The sequence below is a fragment of the Pelodiscus sinensis genome, chromosome 10 (genome assembly GCF_052426305.1).
Source record: "Pelodiscus sinensis isolate ZL-2025 chromosome 10, ASM5242630v1, whole genome shotgun sequence".
NCBI classification, from domain to species: Eukaryota; Metazoa; Chordata; order Testudines; family Trionychidae; genus Pelodiscus; species Pelodiscus sinensis.
Genome location: NC_143061.1, coordinates 29,914,138 through 29,929,071, shown reverse-complemented (window position 1 = coordinate 29,929,071; position 14,934 = coordinate 29,914,138). Strand labels below are relative to the sequence as shown.

Below are 14,934 nucleotides of genomic sequence, written 5' to 3'. Positions count from 1 at the left end.
CCCGGCAGAACACCACGTCCTGGTGCCTGGAGACAGCCTGGCGGAATGGGGTACTATGGCCTGGGGTTAGCCTCAGAGGTCAGTACTACACCCACAAATAACAGAGAGAGACAACAAAGCTTCCCCACAGTTCCGTGTGCCGAGAGAGTGTAATGGCACCACACCAGCTTTTAGCGTCCGAACACAGAGGGTCCAGCGCATGGCTGCCTCACTAGAGACACCGGTGTGCCCTTTTGGAACTGTGACACATAAGACAGGCCTAATAGACAAAGACAGACACAGACAAACAAAAATGTTAGCCGCTCCACAAAATTGAATTCCGTAGCTCCCCTTACCCCAACGGCCGGCCGTCACTCCAAATCCCAAGCCCTCAACCAGGAGATTTTGTAACAGGTATCCCCTTTACCTTCTCTTGAGCGCTCTGAGAGGTTTGGAAGTGGAGTGCCAGTCCGTCCATACGGGCAAGTGGCACGTTAGGAATCTCGGTGGGACCTCCAAATTGTCGAAGCAAACGCCTCACTCGGTTTACGCGGCTAAACAGACAGTTTTATTGGCCAATAAAAGCAAAGTGAGCCAAACGTGGTCCCAGCAAAGTCAGGCCCAGTAAGGCTGGCTAATACAATCAATCCTAGTATTTTATACCCTTAACCAAACAAGTCTGACGTCAGGGCAAGAAATCAAAGAGAACTTCAAAGAGGAACTATTATCAGCATAGAAAGAAACAGGTTAAAAGGGAGTTCAAGCTTCAGCTCAAAATAGTTCATTAACACATTCCAACAGCGCATCCCTCTGGTCTCTCTCCACCTCAGTGAAGGCCAGTTCACTCCCTCATGCAGACACAAGAAACTGAAATGGCTTTTGTTATACAGAATGGCTTCTAGCTAAATATGAAATGGTATCTACAACTCCCCCCTTTTAGCCTTTTAAAGGCTAACTTTGAAGCCATTTCATGCCTCTATTTTCATCAAAGCTTTTATATACATTTCTTGTTCTTTTCTTGCTTATCATATTTTAACATCATGAGTTCTACATTCCCTTTGGTAAGGGTCTGTCTTGTGTTTTCCAGAATACAAGAAATACAGCATTTGAGTAACAAGAAACAAAAATAAACACAAAAGAATATAGCTAATACTAAAACTACACCTTGCAGAATCTGTTTTCACATGTCTAAACCAGCCTCTCAACCAACCCCAGAGGGTTCAATTTTCCTCCTGCCTTAGGTGTTCCACAGTTGTTTCAATCTCTGAGGCATCTTCCTCCACTTCCTTGCTGGTGTCAGTGATATACACACAGCATTCCTTTCCCACTAAGGCACAAACCCCACCCTTACTAGCTAGGACATAGTCTAGGGCCATTCGGTATGGGCTTTTTCCCCACCTTGGCTCCTGAACTATTACATGTCCAGCGGTACTTTCCAATTGGGGTCAAGGCTAGGCAGATATACCCTGGGTTAGTAAACCTTTTTTCTTGCCGAGTTTCATTTGGCTTAGTTCACTAAACAGTGTGCCATATTTGAGTGTTGTTTAGTGGGACTGGAATCATTGGGATGCCTCCTTCTGAATGTACAGGACTGTAAGCACATATCCAGCAACCTGTGGAATTAAATTCTTGGGAAACTTGGTTCATTAAAAGCATAAACACATTTGAACCATGTAGGTTATAACTGCTAGGTATGAAAAACAAGATTAAGCATGAGCTCAACACGAATTGTTTGTCCAGCCTCATGCTGGCTGTTCTTCAGGACTTCGTAGATTGCTTCACCTATCGCTGGCAGGTCCTTCTGGGCCGCAGCTGGTACCTTGGCCTCGGTCTTTCAGGATCGTCTGCTTCAGGGCTTGGATTGCTGGTACCAAGCCTGCGCTGATCCTCGTCTACTTCTGGACCTGGGTCTCTGGTACTAGGTCTGCGGTGATCCTTGGTGGGGCGAACCTCTGTAGGGGCTGGAACCAGTTTGCAGTGAGAGGCGTGAATCCAGATGGGCAATCCCTCGCTCTTTACAACAGTAGAAGTGGTAAGAAGGACTTGGTAAGGACCCTTTTAACTGGGTTCCAGGGCAGTTTTCTGCTGGTGAAGTTTCACGCAAACCCAGTCTCCTGGTTGTAGTTTATGGCACGGCTCAGTCGGGACCTCCTGGAAGGCGTCCTTAACCTGTGAATGATAAGACTGTACACACCTCATAAGTTCCTGACAATACTTGACTATGCTTCCTTTAACAAGTGTGGCATCAGCCAGGTTAATTTCTGGGCTGCTTAACAATCTCATAGGTCGGCCACATGCAATTGCATGTGGACTGAGTCCAGTTTTCCGATTAGGAGTGGCTCTCATGCTCATTAGGGCAATCGGGAGAGCTTCTACCCATGTTAAGCCAGAGTCTTCACATATCTTAGCAAGTTTGTTCTTTAAAATCCCGTTATGTCTCTCTACTGCTCCTGCGCTTTCCGGGTGTCGTGGGCAGTGCAGTGCTTGTCTGATAGAGTAGTACTTTGCCAGTTTTTGAACAATTTGTCCAGTAAAGTACCTCTATCACTGGAGATCACCAGGGGTATTCCCCATGATGGGATGTAATGATTTAGAAGTTTCTTAGCTACTGTGATGGCATCCGCTTTCCTGCAGGGATAAGCTTCTACCCATCCCGAAAACAAACAAACAATAACCAGCACATATTCAAAGGATTGACATTTAGGCAATTGAATAAAGTCCATTTGTAAATTCAGAAATGGTCCCAAAGGCGGAGGTCTGGTTGCTGGAACTGTCTTTACAGGTTTACCTATGTTGTAGGCTTGGCAGACAGGGCAAGCCAGACAGTAATCTTTGGCTGCTTGGGAGAATTTGGGAGCAAACCAATTTTTTTTAAGGATTGCTACCATCCCCCCTTTGCCAACATGCGACAATCCATGGAGCACGGAGGCAAGGTGAGGTAGCAATACCACTGGGGCAACAATGCGGCCGTCAGAGCTGCGCCACAAATGGTCTGGGAGCAAGGTGCACCCTGCCAGTCTCCACTCCTGCTTTTCCGATTCTGGGGCTTGGTCTCGCAGGAGGGCCAGTTCTGACAGAGATGGCAAAGGAGCTGGCGGTGGTGGGAGAGAAGGGTACAATGCTTCAGCCCATGGAGGACATAGGGCGGCTGCCTTAGCAGCCCGATCAGCTATGTCATTTCCTAATGCAACTTCATTAGAGGAAGAGGAATGAGCTACACACTTAACAATAGCAAGAGCTGAAGGTAAAAGAACTGCATCAAGTAAAGCAGCTACATAAGGTCCATTCTTTCTAGAGTGGCTAGAGGAAGTAAGGAAACCTCGTTGCTTCCAAAGCATACCAAAATCATGAACTACGCCAAAAGTATACTGGGAGTCAGTGTAGATAGTAGCAGATGCTCCTGCAGCAATATGACAAGCTCTTGTGAGAGCTATTAATTCCGCTACCTGTGCGGAAGAAACAGCAGGTAAAGGGGCAGATTCTACTACATCCCAGACAGTACAACTTGCATAGCCTGCTACTAAAACTCCACTAGAATTATAAAAGCAAGAACCATCTGTGTAAAGCACAAAGTTAAGATTATTCAAGGGACTTAAATTTTTTTTTCATTAAAACAACAATATTGTACACACAACAATGTTTGAAATACATATATCAAAATCAAGACCTACCAGACAAATCTGGACAGAACACAAACTTATTATGTCATGACACAGAACTATGATTTTTTTCCAGTTAATTTTCAGCTGATATTAGCGCTATTTGATGATCTGAAAGACAAAGAAAACACTTGTACCCCCACTGGGGTGGCCCATTATAACTTAAAATACTGCCTAAGATCTGTTAGGAGAACCGGTTACAGCTAGTTCCTTACCACTTCTATGGGTGAGTGAGCTGCAACTTTCTGAGAACAAGAGCGCTTCATTGGTACTCATGACCTTCCAGTCCCTTGAATTACCTCAGAGATGCTAGCCCTCTCCAACAGTGGCATGCCTCAGTTTTCCTCTTGTACTGCAGACTAGGCTTTTTTTTTATTATTAATGTGAAGTTTCAAATGATTTACTGCCACAGAAACTCTTTCTTAGGACAAGGTGCTTGCTAGTTACTATTCCAGCAAGCAAAAAGGTTTTCTTTTCCTGAAAAGAATCACATGCAATGTTACAGACTTACTTATGGGGGACAGTGCCCCCCCCTTCCGCAACAGACAGGCAGTTTGCAGACACACACAACCTTGGATCTGAAAGCAAGCCAAAAGTGCTATCAACTCAGCCTTGAACAGAAACACAGTGAAGTTTCTGGGCTTGGATTTTTTTAAAACAATAATTAGTTTCCTTGGAAGACACATCCAACTCTTAGGGTGCAGGTTTTACAAATTTACAATGTACGGATTCTATTCTTTTAATCAATTAAGTTTCAGTAGAATTCCTTTTTTCCTTTAAAAGATTTAACAAAGTGTCTGTAGCCAAATGTTTAACTTGACTGTTTCTTTGCTGAGATGACTAAAAGAGACGAGAAGAAACAAGGAGTCATTTCTTAAAGCAGGTTTCCCTTCATATATAACAACAATCGCTTAATTCCGTCCACTCTCCCATGCAGTCACTTCTCACCTTCACATACCCTTTAATCACTTGCTTCGTCCTTCTAAAGAAAACATTCCTCATTCCTAGTAACTTTCTAATGTCTGTATTTCTACTTTCCTTATTCCTTCTTATGGTTTGTCTTTTCTGAGCTTTACTTTCATCTCTCAGGGCTTTAATTTTTCCTCTTTTCCAATCTGTTAAATGCTTACAGGTCCTTGGACCATTATGCACGTACATGTAGTACACAGGGGTGCCTTTCGGCAGTGTGGGGGGATGTTTAGACTAACCCCCACCTAAACTAACTTTACACACTCCAAAGAAAGAGTCTGCCAGGTCTAGAGTGTCAGACCATAGCAGCTCATGAAATAAGGGGAGTCGTCACTCCCTCACATATTCATTGAGTCTCAAGGTTCAGCCGACTCCCCCCTTGCATTCAGAGCTCACTCGTGGGAGAGCCCTGGTGCAGCTGGGATCAACTCAAGTCTCAGACTTATGTGGCGGCATTCATACTTCACTCATTACATTCATACTCATTTTCCACACACAAAATTTTTTTTTCTCCTTTTTCACATTTTTCCTACAGTTTCCACATTTAGATGCATCTTTCTTTACTGTCCAGTTCCCATGGGTTTCTATTAAGTGGCGCTGCCCTAAGACACCCGGCACTTAATATCAGACTTCATTAGGATCCTATACCAGAAGGCAGTTATCATAAAGGCACTGGAATTCCTGTAGACTGACCTACCCCCATTTTCTGCACGTGCTTAAACAGATTCTGTAAGGCACCGAACTAAAAGTCCACCTGCTTACACTATCTTCTGCGAGTCACCGAATTAAGAGAAATCTGCCTGCTCGCACTGGTCCCCCCCCCCTTTTGTTGCGAGGCACTGGACTCAAGGTCCACCTGGCTCGCAGGGGTTTCCGGCACCCGTCCCAGCCCGGCAGAACACCACGTCCTGGTGCCTGGAGACAGCCTGGCGGAATGGGGTACTATGGCCTGGGGTTAGCCTCAGAGGTCAGTACTACACCCACAAATAACAGAGAGAGACAACAAAGCTTCCCCACAGTTCCGTGTGCCGAGAGAGTGTAATGGCACCACACCAGCTTTTAGCGTCCGAACACAGAGGGTCCAGCGCATGGCTGCCTCACTAGAGACACCGGTGTGCCCTTTTGGAACTGTGACACATAAGACAGGCCTAATAGACAAAGACAGACACAGACAAACAAAAATGTTAGCCGCTCCACAAAATTGAATTCCGTAGCTCCCCTTACCCCAACGGCCGGCCGTCACTCCAAATCCCAAGCCCTCAACCAGGAGATTTTGTAACAGGTATCCCCTTTACCTTCTCTTGAGCGCTCTGAGAGGTTTGGAAGTGGAGTGCCAGTCCGTCCATACGGGCAAGTGGCACGTTAGGAATCTCGGTGGGACCTCCAAATTGTCGAAGCAAACGCCTCACTCGGTTTACGCGGCTAAACAGACAGTTTTATTGGCCAATAAAAGCAAAGTGAGCCAAACGTGGTCCCAGCAAAGTCAGGCCCAGTAAGGCTGGCTAATACAATCAATCCTAGTATTTTATACCCTTAACCAAACAAGTCTGACGTCAGGGCAAGAAATCAAAGAGAACTTCAAAGAGGAATTATTATCAGCATAGAAAGAAACAGGTTAAAAGGGAGTTTGAGCTTAAGCTCAAAATAGTTCATTAACACATTCCAACAGAGCATCCCTCTGGTCTCTCCCCACCTCGGTGAAGGCCAGTTCACTCCCTCGTGCAGACACAAGAAACTGAAATGGCTTTTGTTATACAGAATGGCTTCTAGCTAAATATGAAATGGTGTCTACACCTCTGAGGATATGTCTACACTAAAGGCTTCTTGCACAAGAAGATTTTTGCAGAAGAGATGTTCTGCAAAAAACTTCTTGTGCAAGAGCGCACCCACACTGCAAAAGTGCATTGAAAAAGCGATGTGCTTTTGCACAAGAGAGCGTCCACATTGCATGGACACTCTCTCGAAAGAAAACTGATTGCTAATTACGGAATGGCCACCAAGGCACCTGTGCTTTTTTCGATTGCCTCTTTTTGCACAATAAAACCCTGTTCCCTGTCCATAGACACCTTTTTTGCTCTTGCGAAAAAGGAGTTACTTCTCATAGGAGGAGGAATACCTATACCGCAAAACCTCCTCTGTTCTTTCATTTTACGTGTGCAAAAACGCACTTTAGGTGTGGGCATTCCGTGAGTTTTTGTGGGAAAACTGACATATTTTCACAAAAACTCTGCACTGTAGACCTAGCCTAAGTTGCACAGCAGCACAGCTTCACAGGTGATAAATCAGTCTCGCCCAGTCAGAGGCTCAGGGCTGGGTGCACTGAGCTGTCTGACTGATCAGGGCTAATAAATCACCTGTAAAGCTGTGCTGCCAGGCAGCTACCAGGGAACACTGGTAGCATGTCAAACTTTGCACTCCTTCCTGTAACTCCACCAAAAGAATTTTGGTCCAATGAAAAAAATACATAAAGTTACAAACAGCTTGTTTTAGTGACAAAACTGTTAGAATATTATCTGGATGAGACAGAGCTGTTAGTCAGTGGTAGCCCTCTGGATTAGGGATGTTAAAATGTGGTTATTTTACTATTCAAGTAGTCAATAGAATTTTTTATCAACTACTCGATTAGTCCATAGGGGAAAGCAGCTGGCTCAGTCCCAGCTTGTGCAGGCACCAAACCCCAATGCAGCTCTGCAATTTAAAATACAGTAGGAGCTGGGCAGCCTGCCCCTTGACTCCTACTGCATTTTAAATTGCAGAGTTGCGGTGGGGTTTGGTACCAGACCCAGCACGAGCAGGGATTAAGCTGGGCTGCCTGCCTGCCTGGCTCCTACTGCCTTTTAAATGCAGAGCCATCAGCTTCCCTTACTCCACTTTTAATTTAGTGGGTCTTAACTTGACTAAATCAAACACCAGAAGACTGATCTCTGACGTGGCAAGTGAAGATGTGGTCTGAGAGAAAGAGCAGTGAAAACTAAATGCTTTTAGCAAATCTCTTTCAAGGACACACCGTCAGGGATTATTCTTCACAAATACCTCAAAAATATGATGCCCTTTGAGAAAACACTGTTAGTAGCTTTTCTGAGTTAAAATGAGAGGCTGAATTTTCCCATCTCTGGCCAAAGAGGCACCAAAGATGGCTGGCTGCCAAAATAGCAGTGGCTCCGTTAACCCAAACCCTGTCTCCTAGGTGGCAATTGGCAGCGGGGGCTCTACATAAGCTGGAACACAAGAGAATGAATGGTGCCATTGCTCTGGTTCAGACCAGAATGGGCATGAATTCAACTGTTCTTGGTCCTTCTGTTCAAGACAAATTTCTCTTAAACATATCTGGCCCTAATAAAGTAGGGAAGTTACAGGCAGGAAATTCATTCTGTAGTTCTTTGCCAACACCTTTGGAATCAGGGGGTTTTATTCATAGTACAGATTGAAGCTTTAGTGTGGCACTGTTGGAACCTGGCTGGTACCAAACCAGAGAATTTGCCAAACCCCAGGAGGTCAATACAGATTGCAAGTGGGTCTCCAGAGGGGTGGGAAATAGGGATGCAGGTGGGGCATGCTATCGCACTCCCAGCCTTTGAGCTTTTGGGGCCCCTTGTCCAGGGTCCGTCACTGGCCACAAGCCTCTGCAGCCAACCCCAGCTGTGGTCCCAGTCTGGGGCAGTGAAGGTGTGGACAGGGATAAAGAGGGGTCACAGAGCTCCAGAAGTGGAGGTGTTGGTAAGTGCAAGGCTGCCAGCATGTGGGTAGGATATTCAGAGAGGAGCTTGGCACTGGTGGGTGCTCCACACTGATTTTTTCCTGTAGGTGCTCAATACCTATGTTCCAGATCATGGATGATACCAGACCAGAGGTTCAATCTGTACAATAACCACAGTGTGTGCACCAGGCAGCCCACTCTCCATGTGAAGCCCACCTCTAACTACCAAAGGATGATAGTGAACTGTAGCCCACTCAGAAGATGAGACAAAACTTAGCCAATCTGGCACATTCCTGAAGGGGTAAGAAAATGTCCACTCTGTGTTTAAGTTACTAAAAAGAAGATATCTGGCATCTTCCAAGCTTCTAGTCACTCTTCAGAAAACACCACCTTGGTTTTTGCTTATCAGTTAATCGACTACACTATTACATCACTAATACAAACAGCAACAAACTGCATAAATAAATTGTAAAAATCCTAAAAGAAACAGGTCCCATCAATCATCTGCAAATGCAGTGACAGACAGTGTTTTTGGCTCCATAGCTGATTTGAAAATATATAAGACAAAGAGCTGTTAGGCTGAGGAAAATTCAATGAGGAAAGATTGTTTAGAAAGAGAATAAAGAAAATGGTTGTGATTTGAAATATAAGAAGCAAAATAAGCTCTCTCTCTCTCTCTCTCTCTCTCTCGCTCTCTCTCCAGAAACATCTAAAATGGAATTTAAGCCATATGCTTACAACAAATCCAGAGGCTCCTTATATTCCTCTTGGTACAAAAAATTCAGTTCTATTACTACATACAGGACATATTCTTTGATATTTGTGTAAGCCTCCCATTGATATGAGTGAGAATGCAAAGAGAACTGTTCTTGACTTGTCTAACCCTTCCTTTCCATTTTCTGTGAAAGTCAACCGGCATTTTAAATGTAGCTTTCTTATGGTCCATTGCGTTTTGCAGTTTGTGCCATTTTGGTATATGTAAATAGAAGCAGTATCAAGTTCTGAGTGCAGTGCTCTGTCATCAGGCTAATGTGTCACTCTTTCTGGCTTAATGTTGATAAAAATATCTGCAGCATCTTTCTGGCAGATCACACACTTGTCATAAGTCTATGTCCAGCTTCAGCCTTCTGAGTCTTGTCATGTTCCTATTATTAAATTGACAGGGCTTTATGTTTTTCTATTTGATGTTTACTTTGTGATCACTATTAGACTCCTTTCTGCTGCTCATTTCTTTTACCCTCTGCTGGATAGTCTGCCAGTGAACAAAGAAATTTTGTTAGAATGTTATTGTACTTTATTTTCTATATAAACTTCTGAGTCAAAATATCTGACTGTCTGGGTTATTTCCTTTGCTACAGTGAAATATTCTGCTGTTAGTGCTGCTACTGCTTTATACTTGTTAAATTGTTATTGATATCATATTCCATATGCTTTGTAGAATCATAGAACCAAAGAGCTGGAAGAGACCTCAGAAGGTCATAGAGTCCAGACCCCTGCTCTATGAATATGCTTGTTATGAATTACATAGCATATACTATATGCAAAATGGTTCATGTAAAATATCATTGGAAAGATTGTGATTTACTGAGTATGATTATCCCATTCATATGCATGTATCATTTCCATATCTGAAGTTAGGAATATTCACCTGTTACATCTGTATTTCATATTTGCTGCTTTGGGTCACTCAGCGTATGTCCACACTACAGAGTTTTTTCAGAAAACAGTTGTTTTTCCGAAAAAACTTCAATTATGTCCACACTGTAATCGCGTTCTTTTGAAAGAAAATCGAAAAAACAGAGGGGTTTTCCCAGCATTGGTAATCCTCCTTCTACAAGGAAGAAGCCTTTTTCCAAAAGAGCTCTTTCGGAAAAAGACGTGTGTGGATCGGGAAGAGGGAGTTATTTTGGAAAAAGAGGAAAGAGCACAGGTGCCCTGGTGACCACTCTGCCTATAGTAATCACAGTTTAAATGAAAGATAGCATCCAATCAATGTGGATGCTATCTTTCAAGAAAGCAGATTGCTTTTTCAATGTGCTTTTGCAGTGTGGACGCTTTCTTTCGGAAGAAGTTTTTTCGGAAGATCTCTTTTGGAAAAGCTTCTTCCAAAAGAAGCCTGCAGTCTAGACATAGCCTCAGATTGCTGACACATCAGGGACCACACTGGAAAAGCCACAGAGAGCTGATGGCCTATCAGCTAGAGAGGTCTGCAACCTATGGCTCAGTATGGAACCAAATATGGTTCTTTTGTCATTCCCAAAATGCATGCAACTTCTTAAATTAAAATGAAATATGAATTCAAAATTTAAAAAATGATTAATTACTCATCTAGCTTGAATGTGTGATGAGCCTGAATTTGACCAGTTATGATGTAAACTTCAAAGAAATGTGAAAAAAGATGCAGCAGAACTCCCATTAAATGAAGTCAGAGTACAATGTTTCATTGATGCTATTATTAATCGTCATGTCAATTATCAATAATATTAAGTTGTATATTTTCAGTCATTCAAATGGGCATTCTTATACGGCTTTTTGTTGACCACTTGTTATGAATTTTGATGTAGTTTGGCTCTTTGGTTTGAAAAGGTTGCCGACCCCTGAGCTAGAACAAGGGACTGAACAGGTGTGGCCTTCCTGTGGACTGATGCTACTGACTCATGGACAGTGGAGTCAGGTGATCTAGGCACCTGATACCAACTTGCATCTTAGGTTGCTGTACTTTTCCACTAGAATATAACAAAGAATTCCTGCCATATGGAAATGTTATATCAGGTGGATGGAAAAACAGTCATGGTTTCAGTTTGCTTTAGCTCTGCCTCCTCATCCTGAAAAGATATTTGGAAACTAAAGGATAATAACTGACAGGAGGGTAATGGGGAGAACTGCTGGACCCAAGCTAAGAGTTACCTGAGCAGTAAAGGACTACCTGAAACAATAACTACGGTGAGCAATTATTGTAACCAATTTTTTTTAGTGAATCTATCTTAGATTGTGTGCTTTATATTATTTCCTTAGTCATTTGCTTTGTTTGGTTTAGCCACTTAAAATACACCATTTCATAGTTAATAAACTAGATTATATTATAAACCAGAAATAAATTTATATAATTTTTAATGGAGAGTGGGGGGGGGCTATGAATATCTTCTTTTGCATTGATGAAGTAGGCAAAATTCATACAGCGTTGAGTTTATACCCCAAATAAGAGGGTGAATAAAATCTGGGTGCTAGAGTAAATTTGAGTCTTCCCGGAGCTGATCTACAGCTGTGTATGGCCCTGCCTGTGTGCTTTGCTGGAGGTGATTTTGGTACCTGGCTCAGCAGGAGAGCGTTAAAGGGAGGCCCAGACTGGCAGAGTGGACTGACTCAGTGGTATCAAAGCACCTTAGTTGGCATCCCTGAGGTTCCAACCCAACACACTTAGGCTCTGTCTACACTGCAGGGTTTTTGTGCAAAAAGCTTTATGCAAAAGAGATCTTCCACAAAAACGTCTTGTGCAAAAGCGATGCGCTTTTGTGCAAGAGAGCGTCCACACTGCATGGACGCTCTTGCACAAGAAAGTTCTGATGGCCATTCACAAAATGGCCATCAGAGCACCTATGCTTTTTCTGATAGGCTCTTTTTGCACAAAAAACCCCTGCGGAGCGTCCACGCAAAAACTCTTGCGCAAAAAGAAGTTACTCCTCATAGAAAGAGATATACCTACACCGCAAAAAGCCCTCTGTTCTGCCATTTTACTGTACATTTTCTTGCACAAAAACGCGCTTGAGGTATGTATGCTCCGCAGGTTTTTGCACAAAAACCCTGTCGTGTAGACATAGCCTTAGAGTTTTTTGGGTTCCAGAACTGAATCTATTCATGGGAAATTGCCAAGCAAAAATCTTTCAGATGGAGTTATGGTTGTAGAGACATAGCATTTTAGAAATCCAGGAAACTTTATTCCCATGATTGGTGGGTGAAGATAGGGCTGGAAGAAGCAAGCCCCTGGCCCTGCCCCTTCTGCCCAAGCCCCACCTCCCAACATAGTGAGGTGGGGAGGTGCATGGCCAGAGCCTCCCCGGCCCCAGTATGCCTACAGTATGTGTTCTGGGGGTGGAGTATGGGTAGAGCCGGGCTGGTGGTTTGGGAAGGTAGTGCCTTTACTCGCCGCCCATGTTTATTTCCAAACAAAAGCACTAACTTGAACTCAAATAACAACCATAATTTTAATTTTGCTCCATGCAGCTGCAAGCATCTACTATTCTCACAATGAAACAGAAAATATTATACAATTTTCTGTGTTTAATCTGTCAGTTTTTGGCATTTTGCAAATTACTCTCTAGTCCCAAAACATCAAGTTCTAGCTCTTACTAGCAGTGGAATGGCCTGCCCTCCTTTACAACAAAGAATGATTAGTACAGCAGTTAATATCAAACATGTTAATTTTTGGATACTGAAGAGGCTGCTTAGTGTAGAAGAGTCATTTCTACCACAACTGTCAAATGTGGTGTACCTTAAAAAGAAGGATGAACCAATTTGTGAAAAGTAGGAAGAGGGAAAAGATGAGTGGGGGAAAAAAAGAAAAAACGGCATAACGAAAAGTGGCCATTTCTCTTTGAATACCTTCTATTTCTTTTTATTTTTACTGTCCCACTGAAACTCAGGGAACAGAAGACTTTATCTTGTTCAAACGTCACAAAATTATTATCCGTTATCAAAAAATGTATGTATAAGTATTTCAACAGTATACTAAAACCATAATTGATTAATCAGGCAATTCAACCTTAGTCCCAGATTCAACTACTCAGATACTTTATCTTAATAGAACCTTCCCCCACAGACTGTCCTACTGATTTCAGTGGGGCTAATCACAGAGTAAATTATTAATCAACATGAGTTAGGGTTAGCGGAATCTTAGAGTTTTACAGGCTTGGAGCTTGTTTTCACCTACAGAAGTGCTGTAGCACTTTAATAAAGACACTACTATGCCAAAAGGAGAGTTTCTTCCATCAGTGCCGTTATAATCCACCTCCCTGGGAGGTAGTAACATTGTTTACACAGGATGTTAGGGTCAGTACAGCTGCATCAATCAAGGGTCTGGATTTTTCACTCTTGAACAATGTAGTTATACTCGGGGCTCGACAAACTATAGAATCTACTCGCCCGTGGCTGCGTGCCCTGTTTACCGGTGGCGCACGCAATGCAGCTCTTGCACATGCGCAGTGCAGGGCTGGCAAGCGGCTTTTGCCGCCGTTTGTCAAGCCCTGGTTATACTGATACAGGTCAGTAATGCAGACCTGGCCTGAGGTTGTACGCTCCTCAGAGCAGGGACAAGATGTATACTTTTGTTTGTGCCATCAGAAATGGTCCTTCTTGGGGTCTTTTGCCAGCGCATAATATATGTATTAGGAATAAACTTCTAGTTATAGCTCTGTTCACACTCCCATCACTGCTCCTAAATCCTCCATCCAGAAACTTGATGTGCACTGAGTGACCAGATTTGATTTAGATCTAAACAGTCCTATGGATCCCTCTCATATTCATTGCACACTTTTTAATAAAGTCTGCATCTGTTCATTACCCTTTTGTGAGTTGAATATACACTTTCTAGGTATGTATTTTCTCTGTACATCCAAGTATGCAGAATGAGAGAGGGATCTGCAGCAGCCTCTCTTTGCTCTGAATAAAGCTCACACACACACATCAAAGCTCATAACTTAGTTAAATCAAAACCAAATGTCACTGGAACTTTCAAAGGCTCTTCTCCTTGATGAGGGCCAATTCTGTTAAATTTCAGCTTTCTAGTCTGGCTGTCTCAGCACTTCTTTAAAAAAAACAAGCAAATACCCTAAGTTTCCACTATTGGGAGTTTCCCACTTATACTTTCATTGGGGCATATTTTGCCTCTCCTGTTAAAAACTATTCTGATTTTTCTTCTTCATACTCAGATTTCCCAAGACCCACTTTAATTCTGGGTGGAATTCAGGAGGCAAGGGGTATCTGAGCTTTTGATTGGAAAGACAAACCATTGTACTGATGAGGGCTAGCATTGTAACCATGAGGGTTAGCCAGCAGCCTGGGGATTAAGGGGTTAACTGTACCTAGCCAGGTAGCAGTCAGCCAATAAAGAAATGCAGATAGGGATTTCAAACTGAAACAAAGGAATTTTGGGGTTTTCCCTCTTTTGTCTCTGCCCAGATCTCACATGTAGCACCTACAATAGGAGTGTTGGTCTTAGCCTCTCAGTCCCTTAATTTTATTTTGAGTCCCTTAGCCTTAGAAACAATAGATCAATAAATAAAATCCATAATTTTATAGCTACACGTAGTTTTGGTACTCTTCACTTTGCCCACATCCTCTGAAAAGCTGTACACCAGGAACAAGAAAAAGTAAAGGCACAATCTTGCTTCCACTGAAGTCATTGAGAGTAGCATTGGCTTCTTTTGGGTATATCTACGTTGTAGTGTAAGCTCTTAGTAAAATCCAGGTTAGCAACCTCTGAGCTTGTTAACCTAGGCTTTGAGCATCTACTCTCACTGGTAGCTCTAGGTTAGGAATTGTTAACAGTGGGTCTCAACCTGGGGCTCTACACTGCAATGCAGGCCTGAGTCCAACCATCCATCTCTCAAATTTCTTAGTGCCCTCTCAAACTAT

General features: G+C 43.1%; 1 long non-coding RNA gene across 1 annotated transcript; it reads right to left on the bottom strand.

Moving 5' to 3' along the window:
• Positions 1-524: 524 nt before the first annotated feature.
• On the bottom strand, positions 525-3,993 carry LOC142830771 (uncharacterized). Its single transcript, XR_012906239.2, has 3 exons — positions 3,854-3,993; positions 3,651-3,749; positions 525-2,148 (listed from the first exon to the last, which is right to left on the bottom strand). It is a non-coding gene; the product is annotated as an uncharacterized LOC142830771 (long non-coding RNA).
• Positions 3,994-14,934: the final 10,941 nt, after the last annotated feature.